The sequence below is a fragment of the Cyanistes caeruleus genome, chromosome 6 (genome assembly GCF_971803275.1).
Source record: "Cyanistes caeruleus chromosome 6, bCyaCae1.hap1.1, whole genome shotgun sequence".
In the NCBI taxonomy this organism is placed as follows: Eukaryota; Metazoa; Chordata; class Aves; order Passeriformes; family Paridae; genus Cyanistes; species Cyanistes caeruleus.
Genome location: NC_141706.1, coordinates 42195929 through 42215266, shown reverse-complemented (window position 1 = coordinate 42215266; position 19338 = coordinate 42195929). Strand labels below are relative to the sequence as shown.

Here is a 19338-nt window from a genome sequence, read left to right as displayed (position 1 = left end):
CTCTTATTAAAATAGTGAAAGCAAAAGTGGAATTTCCCATACCCAGTAATATCATCTGTGGCTCAGAAGGGGACTTTTCTGCTTATCTGGCAAAGAAATTATCACAAGGCTTTTTACTGATAAAAGCAAAGATGGTAGTAAAGTGGAAGTAGTGCAACTGCACCAGAGAAACAACCCCTGTGACATACTAGCTTCTGCATTGTGCAAAAATCAAGAATAAGTGAAATCTGCTTATAGGCACCTTAAAACAGCTGCTCATAGACAGCTAATTAAAAGCAGATAGTTTAAGTAATCACAGCAACCAAACTTAAGAAATAAAAGATACAAAAGAAGCTGTAATTACAATAGCTGTGAGCCTTGGCAAACTTGGTAAAATCACCTATTGATAGTAATTCGTGATAAGGTAAAGAAAGCATTGATTCCAATGAGGAAGAAAATCTCTGTATTCCCTACTGGCTCTCAGCTTGCTGGTTGTGGATTGGCAGATCCTTACAGACAGGCCAGGAGAAGTACAGAAGACAGCTTTGAAGTGGAATAGTTGTTTAGGTTATCGTATGCCTCTCTAAATCCAGTGGGTTTTCATCAAGTGAACTTCCCACTGTCATTTCTATGAGTTTGTAACTTGTCTAGTATATAAAAAGTGCTGCCATAAATAATCACAGAAAAGCAATTTTAATCCATATTCTTATTAATTCCTAAAATCTCAGCTTATGCAAATTTCTACTGAATTTAATAGAACTTTCCCTTGGGTAAAGGTAAAGGCATGAAGAGATCATATATCTGCTTAATACCAAGCCATTTTTCCTCTGGCTTTAATTGAATGCCCATACACCTGCAGGAGCTGGATAAAGAAATGTGCTTGACACACCACAGACACAAAAGTCCTGAACTGTTTCTTGGGGTTCAGGTGTCTGCAGCTGAAAGCCTGCCAACACACACACACCTCACAACACCTCAGGACACAGCTGGGCCCGGGGGCAGAAGCTACAGGACTGCTGTGAAACTGGGCAATCATCTTCTGCTGTATTGTGGTACCTTTTGAGGTGCTCTGGCTGCAGCTGCACAAACAGATCCCCAGCAGAGACCTGAAGGACCATGCCCTGACTCCAGTGAAAAACCTTCCTCTCTTTGCAGCCATTTTTGTCTGCCCTCTCCACAGAGGGGAAAACAAGGAGACTTCCTGCACAGAAGTGCAATCTTCAGGTGAAAAGACTTTGAGTGGGAACATGGTATTTCAATGTAACTGCTAGCCAGGGTGGCAGCAGTCCTGTTCTACCAGCAGGAAAAAAGAGGAAAGCTTTCTTCTGACTCTCTCCAGAAGACATGTTTGAAATAGTAATTATATCAGCATTGTACTTTTCGGTATTGCTCCGCACTGACTTCCAAGGTGGTCCTTTTTTCCCCTCATTTCCTGACATTACTGAAATTTTGTAGTATTCAAATAGGGTTCAAAAAACCACAAAGTGGGGTTTTTTCCCTCTGTGCACTCAATTGTTTTCTGTTTGGGAACCTTGCTTGCCTTTTTGGAAGTGCTAGAGGTTCTCCTGAGTTTCCAGATCTCTGATGTTCACCCTCAGGTCTGTGTCCCAGCCTCTTCTGGAAGAACAAAAATGTTGATGGCTCCTTAGGGGCTCAGAACTGAGCATCTGTCATTGAGAGCAGCCATTCCTGAGCACAGAAGGGCTCCACAGAAGGGCAACACAGAGCTTTCAAGGTTGTTGCAAACCTCCCAGGCTGGTGGTACTGCATAACATCATGCACTACTTCTCCTTTACTGATGGCCAGGTGCAGGTTTGGGTGAACCGAGGGAAGTTGCACCATTCCTCCTGCACTGGGAATGGCTGGAAATAGTCTCTTGCTCTCATCCTGGATCCTTTATGTTTTCATCTTATAGGAACATGAGAATGAAGTCTCCAGACATGACAGTGGAATCAGAAACTGGGAAAAACAATAGTAGTGAAGAGAAACCTATCCAAATTGGGGGTTTGCACATATTAGCTTTAATGCAGAAGCCTAGAGCCATGAGGACACATTGCATTGCCTCCTTCCTTTCTCAGTTTGTTCTTGGTTTGTTATTTTTCCTGACTGTTGCTGCATCAAAGCACTCACAGTGAAAAGGGCCTGGCATGACATGTCAGGAACAAGATTGTGCTCAGGCATGAGGCTTTGATCTTGGAGATTCTTCAGCTGTGTACAGTGCACAAAGGTGCAGCCTTGGTACAGACTAGCAGAGGGAAGAAATTCCAGTGGGGAGTTTGTCTGGTGAGTGAAGAGTTAGCGCAGGTCAGTAGTAGAGGCTGTGCATGCAGTTTTTTGTTGTTGATGCAGTTTTAAAACACTGAGCATATGCAGAGGAAGTCCTCACATGGTGGTAAGTTGGTGCATGCAAACTTTTTTTCTTATCTTTCTATGTATTTTTAGACATGTACAAGAAATTAAATCTTCAACCAGTAGGATGTGTGAAAAGAACTTTCGTTGCAATATGTGTTTGTAAACCAAATATGTAGAGAAAAATAAATAGATAAGAGGTAAAGAAAAATTTTCATATTTTTTCCAGACTCCTCCACATGTATTAATATCCAACTCACACTGAGGAAATTTTCTCTACTCACTGTTTCAGTATGCTGCGCTTTCAATACTTCTTTGATCTCCTGATTTACAGCCACGGGGATGAAAACCAAACAAATACTTTTCCTTTGTTTTCTAGAACTCCTTGTTTTGTTCCATTATAAAAACTAACCTGACAGACTTTTATATCACAGAGATAAAAAAGGAGATACAGAATGTACTGTGTGAACTGTGAACTTCTCTAAGGATAGCTGATACCTATGAATACTGTGAAGTAAACAAGCACACATCCCCCAGGGAGATGTGGTATACTTAGGAAAGGCTGGAACCTCACAGAGAATTTTTCAGTAGCACGAGCCTGATGCTATCTGTGACTGAAATCTGGCGTATATAATCCTTTTTTCTTCTGCTTTTTATCTTGTGGTCAAGGATGGACAGAACCTCAACAGGTGTTTTTAGACCATCTTCAAGAAACCAAACTAAAATAGCTACAAATGTCACTGTGCACAACACATCGGTGTTTTTGTCAAAAGCAGATGCATACAGAGAACAACATAAGTTTACAGAATGAGAAATTTGCTCCTGTACACTTAACTCTGTAAAGGCCACTACCTGTGTCTTAAGACTCAGAATAACATTTTAAAAAGGTAAGGCGTCACTCCACTTTTGCATTGGACAACTTCCACCTTTACAGTTACAGTTATATGGTGACATTTTCTAGATTAGAAAACATTTTACAAGTTTGAAAAAAAGAGAGTATAGCTGCTAGAAGTGACAGTGTGTTAATGTCGACATCTGATGAATACAAAATGCAGGGGGAATAGCTTGTTGCTGAAATACATTAGATCACAGCAGCAGCAGCAAAATGTAGCAGTGAGACGCCACCATCATCATTTCAACGTTGTTCCATATAATTGCAGAGTGACTGCGAGCTAGCAGGGAAAGCTATCTGTCTTTGGGAGTCTTGTAAATGACATGCTATTTAAAATAAAACATCAAGACTGTGAAAAAAACATTCAGAGGCTCTTCGACATCTACTGAATTGTGTACAGTCCTTGTGGAACGTCATAAATGCAGTTCTCAGAGGAAGTAAATGGTTGTCTGAAGACACATCGCTACCAATGCCATTAACACAACTCATCAGCTAACAAGAGCATACTCATCTGTCTAGACACAGATGATATTAGAAGAGTAATCACTATAGATCATATTCATGTCCCAGTCCTGAAGGAGCTTTGTGTGGTTCATTCTGTCCCTGGCTGGCCCACAGTCTGAAGGCAGCATCCTCGCTCAAAGCCAGTGTCAGCTATCCAAGCTCTGCATGAGCAGCAGAGCTCCTGCAGTCCAGACCTGATGAAGTATCTGTCTGGTGCAGATAGAGAGCTCATTGCCAAAACAAAGTTTAAAATGCTAAGGAAATAGCTCCTTGTCTCTCCTTCTCCTGTGACACTACACACAATGTTTAAAAGATTAGCTTAGATTAAATACACAGCTTTTTGAGAGGTAAAGAAGAAGGACACGATTTTCATTCAAGCTGTTTAAACTCTGGTCAAATACAGGAGCACAAATACTTGGTTTTTTATATATGCTCTGTTGACATAATGCTCTGTCAGTCAACATCATCAAGCAATGAATTCTACTTGAAATTAATTTATACGTTTAATCCCCTTCTTAATTTTTTTTTGCCTAATTCTGCACTTTTCCTTAAGAGTCCCCAAATCACACAGCACCTTGGTAAAAAAGAATTCATTTTCATCTGGTTCTTTTTGCCACTTTTTTCCCTTTTATCTGTGCTCTATTGTGAATATGATCAATATGATCTCTATTTAGTGATCATGAATATAATTTTGGCCAGTTTTCTTAAGTTTGTTATGCAAGGGATATCATCCATACAGAGCACATTTGTCTGCCTTGCCATATAATGTAGTAGATTCAGAAGTGGAAATAGTCCAAGTCTCCTCTTGAAATTGAATCTCTAGTATGGGCAGTAGGACACTACCTTTGTTTCTATCAATTGCACATTATAGAAACAGAAGTGATTCAGAAATTAATACAAATTTATTAAGGACCAGATTCATTGTCGATTTTTTTTTATGACTGCGAGCTTAGCCTAAGGACAGGAGCCTTGGAAGATTTAAAAGCAAAAACCTAGAGATGGAAATTATGTTGCTTAAGCAACTTCATGTAACCAGCAAATGGAATGAAGACTTACATTTCTTTTGCTCAAAAAAGAGAAACAATTGTCTCAGTATCTGTAATGGTTTTGGGATACTCAGTCTGTGAAATGTCTCTGACATGTTCTGGTAGGACACATGCTCATCCCACAACAGCTTAGAATAATAGATTATATCATGTCTGCAAACCTTCAAACATTGTGCCAAATATGTTAAAATGTAATAGTGGTTCTAGTGATTATTTGTTTGAGTACAGCTTTGTATGATAGCAGACCGAGGTAATGCCATGTGAATATAAAACATGAATCGTGCACAAGCAGTGCCTTTTCCATTGCCAAGTCTTATGCTGTCCATGAATAACTATGGTCAGAGTACATTTCATAACAGTCTCCTGTCAGTTTTGGTTTGAAAAGCACAAATACCTTCTTATATATATGGAATTCATTCAGCCTTTTCTTTTTTGTTAGGACTCAGCTTTTTTTGGTTTTGTTTTGTTTTGTTTTTTCCCAGAAGTTATTTCAGTAGTATTTTGAGAGATAAAATATTTACAGTTGAAATACTTACTTTCACTTAAATCATGTAGCTTTGTAAATAAGTATGGCACGATTTAGTAACAATTCCATAACAGGGCTGGAGCACAAACAGATGATTTTGACACCTAGCTTTTTAACATCTGCAGGGTGAATATTTCAAGTGAGTTACAATAGAGAACGGTAGAGGGTAATAGAAGTTTCTAAACAAATTATGCTTGTTTATTCCAACTGTGGAAAGATAACCATACAGTTTAAACACACCACAGTGCTTGGGGTGATTTTGTGTCTACTGAGTCACTGCAACAGAGAAAAAAAAAAAGAAAATGTTTGGAAAAAGAGCAGACTGGGTCCTCAGAAAACTTCTTCATGCACAGCTGCTGATGGGTAACTGTATTTTGCTCTCAGCTGAGACTCAGAAGGATGGATGGAAAAACTGTACTCTCAAAATCTACATTTTATAAAAAAGATGAGGTGCCTAACAAATCCAAATTAAATTAAAACATGTTTAATAACTTTTTCTTTGGGACAATTCAAGAACAATTTTCCAAACACAGCATTGCTGCATTACCCAGATCACAGCACTCCATTCGGAAGGAGGCAAGCCAAGGTATATCCAGTCCCATATGGAAGTCTGAGATCCAGGAGCAGAACTAATAGAAGCTGGAAGTACAGAGTCTGCCCTCAGTATATCTGCCATCACAGGAACCAGTCTGTGAGTCACACAGCCAAACAACTCTGACTTTAGGCAGGGAAGGAGAACTGAGACCCAGGACAGTCCTTCAGCTCAGCACCAGGGTCAATAGGACAGCTCTAGTTAAGACCTCAATAAAATATCAGTGCTATGACTCAGTCAGGATGTCCTCTCCAGCTCCATTCAGAAAAGGTAAAAGTAGCAGAGCTCTTGTGAGGACAGGAAGTTTAAAGAAATCAAACTTTGAATACCACTGATACATTTCATATGCTTCTGAGACTCCACCTGCTCTGTCAGCTACTAAACCTCTGTCATTTTAGGATATTGTTCTTCTAATATCTTTATTACTACCTCAGAAAGAGCCTGCACCTGTTCCCAGATCTGAACTTAACATATCCCATAGATTTCTCCCTCTCCTGTGTTTCAGAGTCTAGACAACTATGTATCTACTCACCACCCAGAACAGTATTCTCTTAAATCACTAGGATTTTTCCATAACGGGAGAGAAACTAACAATAAAAAAATAAAAAAGGTTCCAAGCAGCCAGACTTCGAGTACCACAGAAATCTTTTATTGGCAGACAGCACAAAACATCATGCACTAAACTTGAGAGTGAGCACTGAGTCTGCCCCCAATGGCATTGATCTCATTATCAAACACACAAAGCTGCTTCTGGTTCAGAGCCAGCACAAGCTGCACAACATGTTCCCAAAGTTATTTAGTACATCACAGACCAGAGAGCAGACAAAGATGGACAATGCTGTACTCGCCTTCTCATCAAATACCAGATTTCAGGCACACCAGCTGAAAACAGCTTCACTACAGATCATTTATTTCAAAGTAGCATTAGTATATCCACAGGTAAAGAAACTGATTCCTTTTGCATTGTTGGTAAAGAGCCCATGGGTTTGTTACCTTAAAAGATTTCAAGTAAACAGAAGCAACTGAACTGCCAAAGCTCCTCTCCTCATTTGTGACCCTAAAATTACTAAAATTAGTATAGGCATACAAGATTCTGTTGCTACATGATAGTCCTGCTGTGCTCCTGATATCACACAAAATGCCAAGGAGGACTTCACAGCACACCTCATCACTAGTGCAGTTTCCAGTGCTCTGGTTATAAGAATCCCCAGTTCCACCATCATCTCCAGTCCCATCACAAGAACCTCATAGGCTGTGGCTCACCCTCAGCCTACCAGCAGACACCGCAGCTGAGGGCACCTGCTGACTTCCCAACACTTTCTACCTTTGCCTGGACATGCTGGGCTTTCCCTGCTTCCACATGCATTTTCACAGTTTTCCAGCATCTCAGGATAGACAAGAAAAGTGAAATGTGAGAACAAGAAGTATGACAGAGAAAAACGAAGATGGTACAAAGAATCTGGAAGATAAAAGATGCCTCCAAGTTTATCCTGCAGCTTTCTTGCACAGTGAGAGAGTCTTATGTTCCATAGTGCTGCTGCCTGATCTCAGTTAGTAGAAATCTCCCTTGAAATGATAAATCACATCACCAGTCCCAAGTAACAACATGCAGCAAAACCAGACCTTAACCACTGCACAAAAAAGACCACTCCAGTGTAGAGATCACACATAGCTCAGGAAAACTTTCTCTAACTCTGGTTCTGCCAAGCCTGTGTCCACTTGTGCATCTGAAGTCCTGTGTAGTCACATATTTACACATCTCACATACATGAGATCTCAGGTATCTATTCAGAATACTTAAATATTAAGTGTTGCTTACCTCCTCATCTCTCTGTATCATAAACTCTTCACTGTTCTCATGACAAGAAGGAAACATACGCAAAAGTGTAAAGCTAGAGCACAGAAGAATGGTTCTAAAATAAAGGTGGAGCAAAATCAGAAAAGGGATGGATGAGATACAATTAGGAAGAAATATCCCAGGCAAGAAGAGTATATTTCTATAAATAGGTTATTAGTAAAAAGAAGACCGAGACAAGAGCTGGTTTGCTGCTCACTGGGGAGAAAGCTGTCAGTAGATATGTAAGAGGCCAAAGCATTGAATTAATGTAATCAGTTTGCTAACATTAGTAGTACCAAAAACAGATGGGTTAATACAGCTGCCTGGAAGAGCAAAAAAAGAGCAAAAAGAGAGTAGCTGGACATTTTCAGTTCAGCTGGTAAGGCTAATTTCATCATGAGATACTTCAAGGAGTAGGTGAAACAGTGTCACAAGCATTAGCAGCTCTCTCTCAGAGCTCATGAATATCAAATTATTAGGAAAAGGGAAAAAGAGCGATATCATGCTCTTTTTTAAAAGAGGTGAATGGAGGAGCTAGGGAATTTCAGACCAATATGTGTAAATACTCTAGCAGCAGCAGGGTTTTGTATCTTAGACACTGTAAAGATACATACCAGAAAGGGTTGATAGGGAGATGCAATGAATTTTATAAAGATAAATGACGTAATACATAAAAAAATCTCAGAGATGGTTTCAGAAGGAAAACCTTTTTAAAGCAGTCAGGAAAAGCAGCAAATAAACAAACTACTTCAAAGATCTTAGAAGAAGAGGGGGAGAGGGGGAGAGAGAGAGAGAGAGAGATGTAAAAGCCAATAATGGATTTGCCAAGAACAAGTCATGTCAAGGTATTGTAATTTCCTTCTTTGTCAAAGAAGCAGACATGGCAATAGAAAAGAATAAGTGCACATCACCTTGACTTATTAAGGCTTTTCACACTGTCTCTCATGATATTCCCTAGCACAAATAGGATAGGGAAATACAGTCTAGATGAAACCATTGGAAGACAGGTACAGAACTAGTTGGGAAAAATCCGACACAAACCCAGCAGAATGTCACTGTCAGAGTGAAGGACACAAAGACCGGGTAGTGAGATCTGCAACAATCTGGTTTCACCTCAGTGTCCTCCTGCTGAATAATTTTCTGGGCAGCCTGACCATGGGAACGTGAATTTACTGCACCCACAGGTGACAGAACTCCAACAGGGCACAAACTGTTTGGGGAACAGAATTAATCAGACCCAGATCACAACCAGCCCACCTTGCTGGTGTGTCTTAGCCATCACTTCCAATGCCAGTCTCTTCCAGGTCCTCCGTGAAGGGCTTAGCAAGGCCCTCTGAGCAAAAGGTGGGGAGGAACGGGGGGGGGACAACAGAGTTAATTTATGTGTTTGACGTTACTCTAGGTTCAATGAAAACTGTAAAACATATGGATTGCATTTCAGAGAGAGGTAGGAAAAGAAAAAGAAAATTGAAAAATCAACAAGACTGTATTTATAGCGGTCATTTTTTCCTGTCCTATCCCACCCAAAATGTATGGTGGAACTCCCCATTAGAAACTGAATAGCAAAGAATGGACTGCAGGTAAACACAGCTTATTTGCTCTTATCTATGCAAAATCATAGAGCAATTTTAAAAATATTTTTATTTGTCTGGTAAAAAAAAAACCTAGCCTCTGTTTATTAAGCAAGCGAGCTTTGCTCACCAGTAGCTCAGCTGAATTTTAAAAGTGAAACAACACAGAAAGAATTTACTTCCACTTAAACTTGGGCAGGGATGCTTATCTTTAAAGAACACATTATTTTATTATGATTATTGAACTGGTGCTTTACCTGCAGCATTCACTACCCAGAAGTTACTGCCTGTCACAAAGGAAGAGTCAACACCAGTAACACGGACATGTGCATTTTGCACTGGGTTTGGTGAAGCAAATGAAGAAAGCTAATCAAGTCTCCTGCCTCAAGATTGCTTTTACTGTTCACATCCAGCTGAGTTTACAGCGCAGCAGCAAGCAAAGGGTATAACAAAAGACTTTCACGTAGGCAATTTGAAAATGTAATTGGTTGGAGTCATTGTCGGTGCCAACAGGGGCACAAGTTTATGGGACAATTGGTAACAGAACACAAATACTACTTGTGTGAAAACTACTGTGCGTTTAACTACATGGAAATTAGCGTGTAGTGGCAGGCTGACAACACAGTGAGCACCATATCATTACAAGATTATAGCCTTCCAAACCACAAGGCAAGAATACAGGTTATATGCTAATTAGTTTTGGATCCTCTAAAGGTAATTACATGGTAATCTCCACATATTTACATGGTGTTTAATAGGAAACCCTATTAACTAATCATATAATTAAAGAGTAATTGCAAGATACTCCTTCCTTGTGACATCCATGGTGGCCAGATAAATTAAAAGTGATAGAACTGCACAGCATAACCTGTTCCAGTAACCAGACTTCAGGGCAATATCATGCCTCTTGAGACACTGAAGCAGATGGGAAAATGTACCAAAAGTCAGGATGTTTATCATTCGCTCAATACACAGAAAATAGGACCTCATACCCAGAACCACTGTTTGTTTCCACAAAATTACTGGGAAGGGAACCTCACCATGTTCTTGGTTTTTTCCTCATTTGATTTTCTTATTTCCTTTTTCTCCCCACTTTTGTCTATAATTTCAGTTTCTGTAGCTTCTCAGTCGCAGCCATCCTGTCTTTTCTCTCAGAACGTTTAAGACACATGGAGTCAGCTCTTGTTCCATTACCTTCACTTTTCCCCCCCTTTTCTTCCTCTAACAAATTTTCAGTACTTTTGCTACTATTTTTTTAATGTGAAATCTCCAGCAACTTTTTACTTCTTTTTTCTTTCCTGTCTTCTGCTTTCTTTTCCTAAGACTCTCATTGTTTCCTCTCCTCTTTGCAGAGGACACTGTCATGCAAATGACAAATAAAGTTATCAAAACTCTCCCTTCAGACTTTCCAAAGGCAGGACTGCAGCCAGTGAGGCTCCTCCATCTTCGTTTCCTTATCCAGGCATCTTTTCTGCCTGGCTTCAGCAGAAGTTGCTCACTGCTGCCACAGTCTTTTCTCCAGACTGACACTCAGACAACCTTCCAAGTGCTTCCTGACAGGTCACACCACTGACCACAGCAAAAGCTGCACAGCACAGCCAGCTGGAAAGAGGTGGACAAGCAGTGCAGACCAGTACACAGTGCTGGCCAAATTCAAAATGCCTCCCACGTGAACTACTGAAGTTGCAAAAATGGCTTCATTCCAGTGTGGACTGAGAAATTGTAATTTCCTGCAAATAAGCATTAAAAATCCAGTAAATCAAAACATTTCATTCTTGTTTTCACCTTTTTTTTTTTTTTTTAAATTCTGCCTTTTATCTTGTACCAACTAAAATTAGAATTGCATAATAGCATAATCAACAGCAAAATACAAGTGAAATAAAAATAAAAATCCATGTCCCCAGAACCATTCAGTTTCAATGAACAAGCACCTTTCCAAAGAAAAACATCTGTCCAGAAGTTTCCAACCATATGCAATACCAAGCCTGCCTCCAGGACTTCCCCAGCCTATTGGGGATGCAGAAATCACCATTCAAAAATGTGAAAGCAAGTGAAACGTTAGACTAATAAACTGCTAAGAGCACAATGTACACTCTTCCATGACTGTGAAAGGACTACAGACTCTGCTTAGTTTAAAAATACCAAATCCCATTCACCACTTTAATGAAGCCCAAGCCTCAAAAAGTTGCCAAGCCCCCCAGTAAGGAAATAAATGCCCCCACCTTTTTTTTTTTATTTTGGACAGAATTTATTCTGCCTAACCAGAGCACAGCACCAGCAGTGGATGCTGTTCCATCCTCACAGCAGGGAACAAAATAAAGATGGGCATGAATTCCAAAAGGAAGGAAAGCTCCTGCAAGCTTCCTTGGTGTAACCCCACACTAAGGCAAGCAAACTACTGGTGAGTACAATGTTACAGGAACACTGAGAGACAGGATTAAAATTCTGTCCACAAGATCAGAGTAGACAAAAGAGAGCAAAAGTGATGATCAGTGGTGTGATTCAATACAACAGATGTTCTATTCTCACCTTTCACTTTTTCATGTCACATTTGTCCACTGCTTTTTATACAGGTCTAGATCTGGATTTATGCAATAACCAAGGACCCTGGGGAGTCTGCTGTTATCCTAGAGCTGCCTGCTGCAGCCGTAAGAGTGAGCTGTGCAGAGAGGGAAGAGAGACAAGGTAAGCACGTAGAAAATACAACAATTTGGTCTTTTTACTATGCTGAGCTTCTCTGACAGCTTGGTGGGGAGATACATCTGCTTCTGTCCTCCCATTTGAGGGGGTTTGAAGACACATGACACACTAAATCAAGTCCATTGTGCCAGTGATGCTAGGAAGTGCCATTCCTTTCAGTAAACTTGGCCCACAAGCCCTAACTGTGCAGCTCCTAGCAGGGAAAATGCAATGCCTGAAAAGTCTTATTAGACCAACTGGTAGAGCTGGAAAGGCTGGACAAGCTTTCGGGTTTCTTCAGTTCTACAGCATCATCAGAATGGTGAGTTCATACTTGAGCTTCTGTTTCTTGATCAGTTTTGCACAGCACTCCCAGCTGACACCCTGAGATACCCCCTCCACCTGCAAACTTCACATTGCTTAGATTGCTGGTCTAGCACAACAGCAACAGTCTCAAGCAGAGGCAGCCTCACGTGGCACTGCCATCACCTACAGTCTGAGACAGCCGTATGTGCAGCTTGGTACCCAGCCAGGCCCAGTGAAACCCCTTGGTTACACCCCACAGTGAATTACAGGTCACAGGGCAAGGGGCTGGACTTTGTGTGAGGGCATCACACATAGGGCATTGCACTTTTAGCATGACAGATTATGCCATCTGACCTAGCTAAAGGATCTGGGGGGGCTTGCATTTCTTTTTCAGCTAAATTTATCTATATTTCAGTCCTACATCTCCTAGTACAATCCTTCAAAGCATAGGTTCAGAAGGCATTGTGAAGCTAAAGAGAAGGGGAGGAAAGTGGGAAAATAACTGCTTTCATGGCCACTGCTACCTTGGCATGGGAAGGGAAGGGAAGCAATGGGTAAAGCATAGAAAGCCCTCCCAAGTCTCACAGCAGGTTTTACTTTCCCGATCTCTGAGCACCTCATGATTGTTCAGAAAGAAGAAAACAAAAGCCTGCGTCAGGAGAGTTCCCTGAAAGGGAATGTGACACTGAAAAATTATGTCTGATTGTGAGGCATTCTGGCAGTGAAACAAGTCTGCTGGGCCAGCATATTCACACCACACAGCCGTTCCCACGTGTTCAGCATTACACGGGCAGCTTGCTAACTAAGGGTCCCCTCAGAGCAGGGGAACCTATTAGCACTGGGACTTGGCATCCAGGTTAGTCAGTGCTGACTCAAATGTCTGCACAATTAAGTAAAGCTAAGCAGGAAGCACGAGCAGCTCACTGTATTACTTCAATTTGGAGATAACAAAGACTTATTAATTAAGAACAGCAATTACTAGAGTAAAAGAGGTTATGAACTCTTTTTTTAACTATAGAAGTCTGTATACAAGTCTGCGTGCTGTGCTGACATTGACACTTTTCAGAAAGGCAATTCCATTTTATTAGCATACAGAAATAAGCTTCCGAAGCAGATTGTGGCTTAGTAAAAGACACTGGAGTGCAGAGATTATTCTATCACTGCTTCTTTCCATAAGCATTGGGAGCATGATGACCCAGCCTCACAACACTCACTTCAGCCCAAAAACTATGACATTGGTGCCTTCTTTCTCCTCGCCCCGTGCAGCTGTGGAGCTCTCAGACAGCACCGCAGGCTATTATTCCAGATTCAGCCCAGGAGGGAGCAGAAGAGAGGAGCATCGCTGCTCCTCACAGGCACAGAGCATGTCATCCCCTGAGCTCCCAAAACAACTTTTACTCACTGAGCTGATTAATTTCAAATATCCATTATCTCATAATTTATCGAATAGTTACAAAATCTCCAGAAACTCCGGGGATACTGTGACTAAGGAGCAGCCAGCAGCTGGTGAAATAAAACAAGTAAGGTCAGAACCAGGTGCACGAATGTCAAATGGCAACCTCCTGGAGATGTGGAAAAACTGGTGCTTTTCTAGTCTGTGTGAACAGTCAGTCACCCTGGGATCTCAGGCTGGAAGGGACATACATGTGAAGGGTACAAGAACCTGATGATGAATTTTAAGAACTGTATTGAATTTAAGATCACTCTGAGTCAGTATCAGCTCTTGATTTTTTGCTTGCATCTTCATTTGCCTAAAGAGGCAGTCACATTAAGAAACATAAAATGTGTTTTAAAATATTCACCTTTTCACACATATCAGCTGCATTTTAGCTACTCTGACCTCTTTTCCCCCCTAGAAATGAATCCAGAAAAGGCCAGTGAAGACTGAATTGCCTCCTTATAGCATCATCTGGTGCCAGCTGAAGTGTGTGAGAGCTGTTTGAAAGGTGTCACAGGAGAGGAACCTTATGGTGTCTGAAGTAATCTGTTTTCAAGCTGTGTAAAAGTGTTTTGCTCTTCACAGTAATTTCTCAATTCTTGATTAGCTTTAATTATCCCAAATTGTGCAAATACACCAAAAACTCACATGGTCAGTTCCTTTGTCACTCACTAAGATCCCTATTTTGATAATGCTCCCTCTGCAATGCTGTGTAAACCAGCAGGTTAGAAAAGAGACTTCAGGATTTTAAACTTTCCATTAATTCACACTGTGCAGAAGACTCAATACTCACAAAATGTCCAAGTGCCCTCACTGGCCATATGCAGACTGTGCCAACTTGGTAATCACCATTTCTTTAGTAGATATGCCAAGCATATAAGGAGGTATATCATGCATGAAAGCATATTGGAAACACAGAGGCTGTAACTTCCTCATCAAAGCTCCAAGTCACAAGGAAGTAACCTTGAAACACAAATCCAGGAGGTGAAAATATAAGTGCTGAAAAACCACATCTCAGCATGAAAAAGAAAAAAGTATTGGTAACAGACATCAGAAAAATCTGGCTGCAGGCTAATGCCATCATTCTAATGCAAAATCATAAAGCAAATCTAGGTACTGGTTTTGACTCTTTAAATTATTCACAGTCAATGCTGACCTTCCAAGATTGTCCAGCATTTCACTGTCTCATTGTATTGAAAAGATATTTTCCCTAACCTTTGCCAAGTTTGTCCATTACCTGGTATCTTGACAGAAAATATACCTATCTACAGCAGATATAAAGAGGGAAAAAAAATCAAAGGTATTTTCTCACTTCTCTGAAAAGAAAAAAAACATATCTCAAACATAAATTCTTAATTTTTTTAAATTATGTATTAAACAATATGTGCTTATTAATAAGTTACAAGGCAAACAGATGTAGAAGTCACTTTCAATGTGCTGTTGAAGGTGTTTATACCAATGAGACAAGCAGAAGAATTTTTAGATGATTGTTTGCATGAGATAAATACTAAAATAATGGCATACTAAGCAACTTTGAAATAGAAGTGATGGATTGTTCCCTGTTGTTCTGAAAGAACATCTGGCAGTATTTGTTCATACACACTAAAGGTGACCTTTCCTCATTAGAAGTGATTTCCACTCCCAGTTTCCAAGCCCATTGCTTGACAGACCCCTACTCTATACAATTACTTGAGTCATACCTAGATAGCTGAACTGATACGAACATGATTTTAATAGGAGTATCCAAATTGTTCTATGAAAACAATATAAAATCACAAATTTATTTCTTTTACTATCTCTTGCACATCAGAAAAAGCATTCTGATTCAACTGAGCATTCAACACACAGGGGCTTACTGTCACAATGGTGGTGAGAAGAAAAGAACCCAAAGGAACTGGAAACTAAAACTCTTCAAAAGTTGTGAGTTTTGATTTACTTATTTCATCTGAAGAAGGTATCTCTTTTGGAAGTGTATTTTGTTCCCCAAGACAAACCCAGGGCTGCCAGGGGGGTGTGAAGGGCACAGAAACCTGTGCCACATGTGGGGCTGCAGGCAGTGGCACCAGTGATGCCAAGTGCTGGGGCAGTTAGCAGGGATGCATTGTCAAGCCTGTATGCAAAGCAAATATGACGGCACAGAGGCTTCAGGTGGAGCATTACTAGACACATGCATAAGTAAATGCACCAAGTACTGTGTCCTTACACAGAGGTAGTTCCACAAACACCTTACTGCTGTATGTATGCTGGAATTACAGACACAGAGCAATCCAGGCTGAAAAATCTTCCCATTTTGGTAGCATGGTTTGTATTCCTTCTTACAGACAGGTTTCCATCTCTTCACAAGCATTCAGTTAGTTCAGACCTGTTCATTCCCTGGAGCAGAGACTCTTTTGTATGCCAAATTTGAGTGCGTGGGTATTTTCGGTAGAAACATTATACCTTCAAGATATGCAGGCAGCAAGTATTCAGGATGCAAATGAAGATTACATCTTTGTACAAACTGTATTCAAGGCAATTGTACTGGAGACTGAGATAATTCCAACCTTTTTGCGTATTTTTCTTAACATTGTAAAACTGGGCTAAAGCCCAATTGTCCTCCTCTGAATGACAATTACCTGAGCCAAGCCGTGATCTGTGCCATCTCCTCGTATTTCATTTTAGCAACATACCAGAGAGGATCTCCCAGGCAGAAGTTTCCTTGCCTCTGCTGTTAACACTTGTGACAAACCTATTTGTTCTGTAGATCTTAGAGGAAGACCCCAGGGCCACCTGATGAAAGCCACCTCCAAACTGGACAAAAAGAACAGAGGTTGCAAGGCAGACCACTTATTCAGTGCCTTACCTAGCCACACCAGGTGTGCTTTACAAAGGGGGAGGAGGATTACTCTCCTCTCTTTTCCTTTCCAAAATCACACTATTAATATAAGCTGGGTCAAAATAATGTTATACATGTACACTATAGTGTTCCATGATATGTTAATTGCAAGCTTATAGAAGAGAACATTATATAAATATAGTCACAATCAATTAGTTGGATTTAGAAGCAACTATATGTGGTATATATCCTATTACTATACACTTAGAAAAAGATCTGAGGTAATTGCACATCTATTTATTTTTGTCACAGGATTTTAAAATAATGCACAGAATTTTAACAGTAGCCTGGTATACAATATACCAAAGTTTAGAACTAAAATCCTTAAGATATAAGATGCAATTCATTCCCGTTGGAAAACCAAATCCTTCATATTATCAATTCTGTTTTGAAAATTTAAAGAAAATGTATATATATATATATTAAAAGAACACATGAATGTCTTGAAAAAAGCTTATTTTAACATATTGCATGGGTAGGCATATAAATATGAAATTACCAAGGAACATAAGTTTCTTGGCATCTGTCATGCAGATAAAGCCAAGAAAAATTAGGGTATTTTCTGGTAAAGAACTAAATTAATGGAATCTACCTCAAATGACTATACTGCTTGGGTTGGTACATTGTGAAGTCTTCACCCAAATGATGCTGCCAGTTCCAAAGCCTCCTGCTGTTTAGAACTTAAGACCCAGCTCAATGTTCTCTGTTGAATAATTGAGGCCTTTAAAACAGGAAGAGTAAAAACCAGGGAGGTTTAGCTGTTTGTTTTTGTTTGGTTTGGTTTTTTTTAAATAATGAAAGGCAGAAGAACAGTCAATGAAAAGGAAGTCACTGACTTTTCATGGGGAAAATTTTTTATGAACAAAACCATTCATGTCTCATGTATCTGCCTCTCTGTGAATGCAGTTTACGTGTTTTGTGTGGTGAGCTACAAAAAAGCACTCCAGCAAATTTCTAAGAAATATAATCTGATTTTTTTTTACTCCTATTCCTATCAAAGATAATCAAGAGATAAACTGCTATGTGTTACTTTATTCTGTTACAGCCACTTAAAGAAACAATCTCATTGATGGACCAGAAGAACCAGGCAATAGTAGTCACCTCTGCACAAAAGTGCATGTGCTAAAGAGTTTTTTTGTGACACTGTGACTTTACTCTGATGTTAAAAAGGTGACTCTACATGACACAACAGCTCAACAGCTCAACATAACTCTTATTTCTAAGGTGCTTGCAAAGCAGAATGACCCTTACAGGCAAAATCCCTGCCCCAAGTCACTTACTTCCTTTTATATTAATAGAGGCTGTTATTTCATCCCCTAATGGAGTAGTGAGACTAAAATTATGAAAGGAAACATCTCATTTTGGGAAGTTAGAAGGGTGATTATCACAGTCATTCTGAGAAAAAGAAGTCACATTTCTCTTTGAAAGGGAATTTCAGGTCAGATTCCTGACTCAGAGAATTACTGCATTAGTTACATTTGTGAGAGCTTCCCCATACAACCACAACTTTGCACTTTTGCTCTCCCTCTTCCTTGCCTCCTAATGAGAAAAAGGCAGCTACTGGGACATTTTTCTTTTAAAACCCCCTGCAGTTAGTTTGCAAACATACACACAGACTTCTGTGTATCTCTGTATTTCTGCATAACCCTAGTGCTATGCAGAACTTCATTCCCTGTTGAAACTGTCCCATGCTGCACTTTGGTGCAGTGTGGCACCCAAACAAACCATACCTGACACATATGTCTTGCTCCAGTTCCAAGGAAGGAGCAGGAAATGCTGGGCAGGACACAGATGGGATCTGCAACACCTGGATTTGATTTACAACTTCCAGAGCATTGAAGAGTGAAACCCATATGGAAGCAGCAAGGATGGGCCAGGCCCTCACCAGGAGCTGTGGGAGATGAGCCTTGCTCAGCCTGTCACTGGGCCCCAGTGCTGTAGCCCATTCCCACAATCTAATGTCTCCCAGGGGGTCACTGGGTTAGGAAAATGTCTCATACCAAGGAACACTAGGAAAAGCTATTTTAAAAGCTATTTTATTTTATTTTAAAACCATTTTATAGCTCTTTCCCAGTGAATTAAGGAGGCTGATTTTCCCCTTTCAGGTGGAGGTTTTGTGTTTTGAGCCCCTGTAACACAAGGAAAGGGGTTGGTTGAGGTGTATACAACAAACACCAAGATGCACACAATGTCTTGCAGTCCACATGAGTGATCCTTTAGTCGCTGCCCCCAGCTGCGAGAAGCCAGCAGGGCCCACAGCAGAGCAGCACTGCCCACATGTGCTTTGAGTGGAGCTAGAAATACATTTCAGCTGCATCTGACCCCCCCAAAAGCAGTGTGATCTTCTGCTGTCAGATCACTTGACACTGCTTGACAAAACAACAGAAGAAAGCAAAATAACACTGGTAATGAGCAGTAAATACAAGCTCCTGGATGAAGGCTTTGACAGTATTTCTGCTCTTGTGGAACCTCTGCTTCACAAAACTATCTTCCAATGTAGCTCATTGAAAGAGTGAAATGCTCAGAACTCCCTTCAAGGAAGCAAGGCAGTGCTTAAAGTGAGCCAGGCCGAGGTTTCCTGGGTATCGAGATGATGAATCAGTACAACTTCAGCAACACATGGGTCCCCCATGCACACACAGAGCTGTGCACCTCTGGCTGGAGGTCAGTCAATGAGTCTTGGACCATGTGCCAAAATAAACTCCCAGATGTCTTGTGGGAAAAAAATCCCTGGAGGTTAAAAT

The 19338-nt window shown here is 40.5% G+C and overlaps 1 long non-coding RNA gene across 1 annotated transcript; it reads right to left on the bottom strand.

The window, feature by feature from the left end:
* Positions 1-6518: 6518 nt before the first annotated feature.
* Positions 6519-15591, bottom strand: LOC147652625 (uncharacterized). Its single transcript, XR_015288534.1, has 2 exons — positions 11826-15591; positions 6519-11026 (listed from the first exon to the last, which is right to left on the bottom strand). It is a non-coding gene; the product is annotated as an uncharacterized LOC147652625 (long non-coding RNA).
* Positions 15592-19338: the final 3747 nt, after the last annotated feature.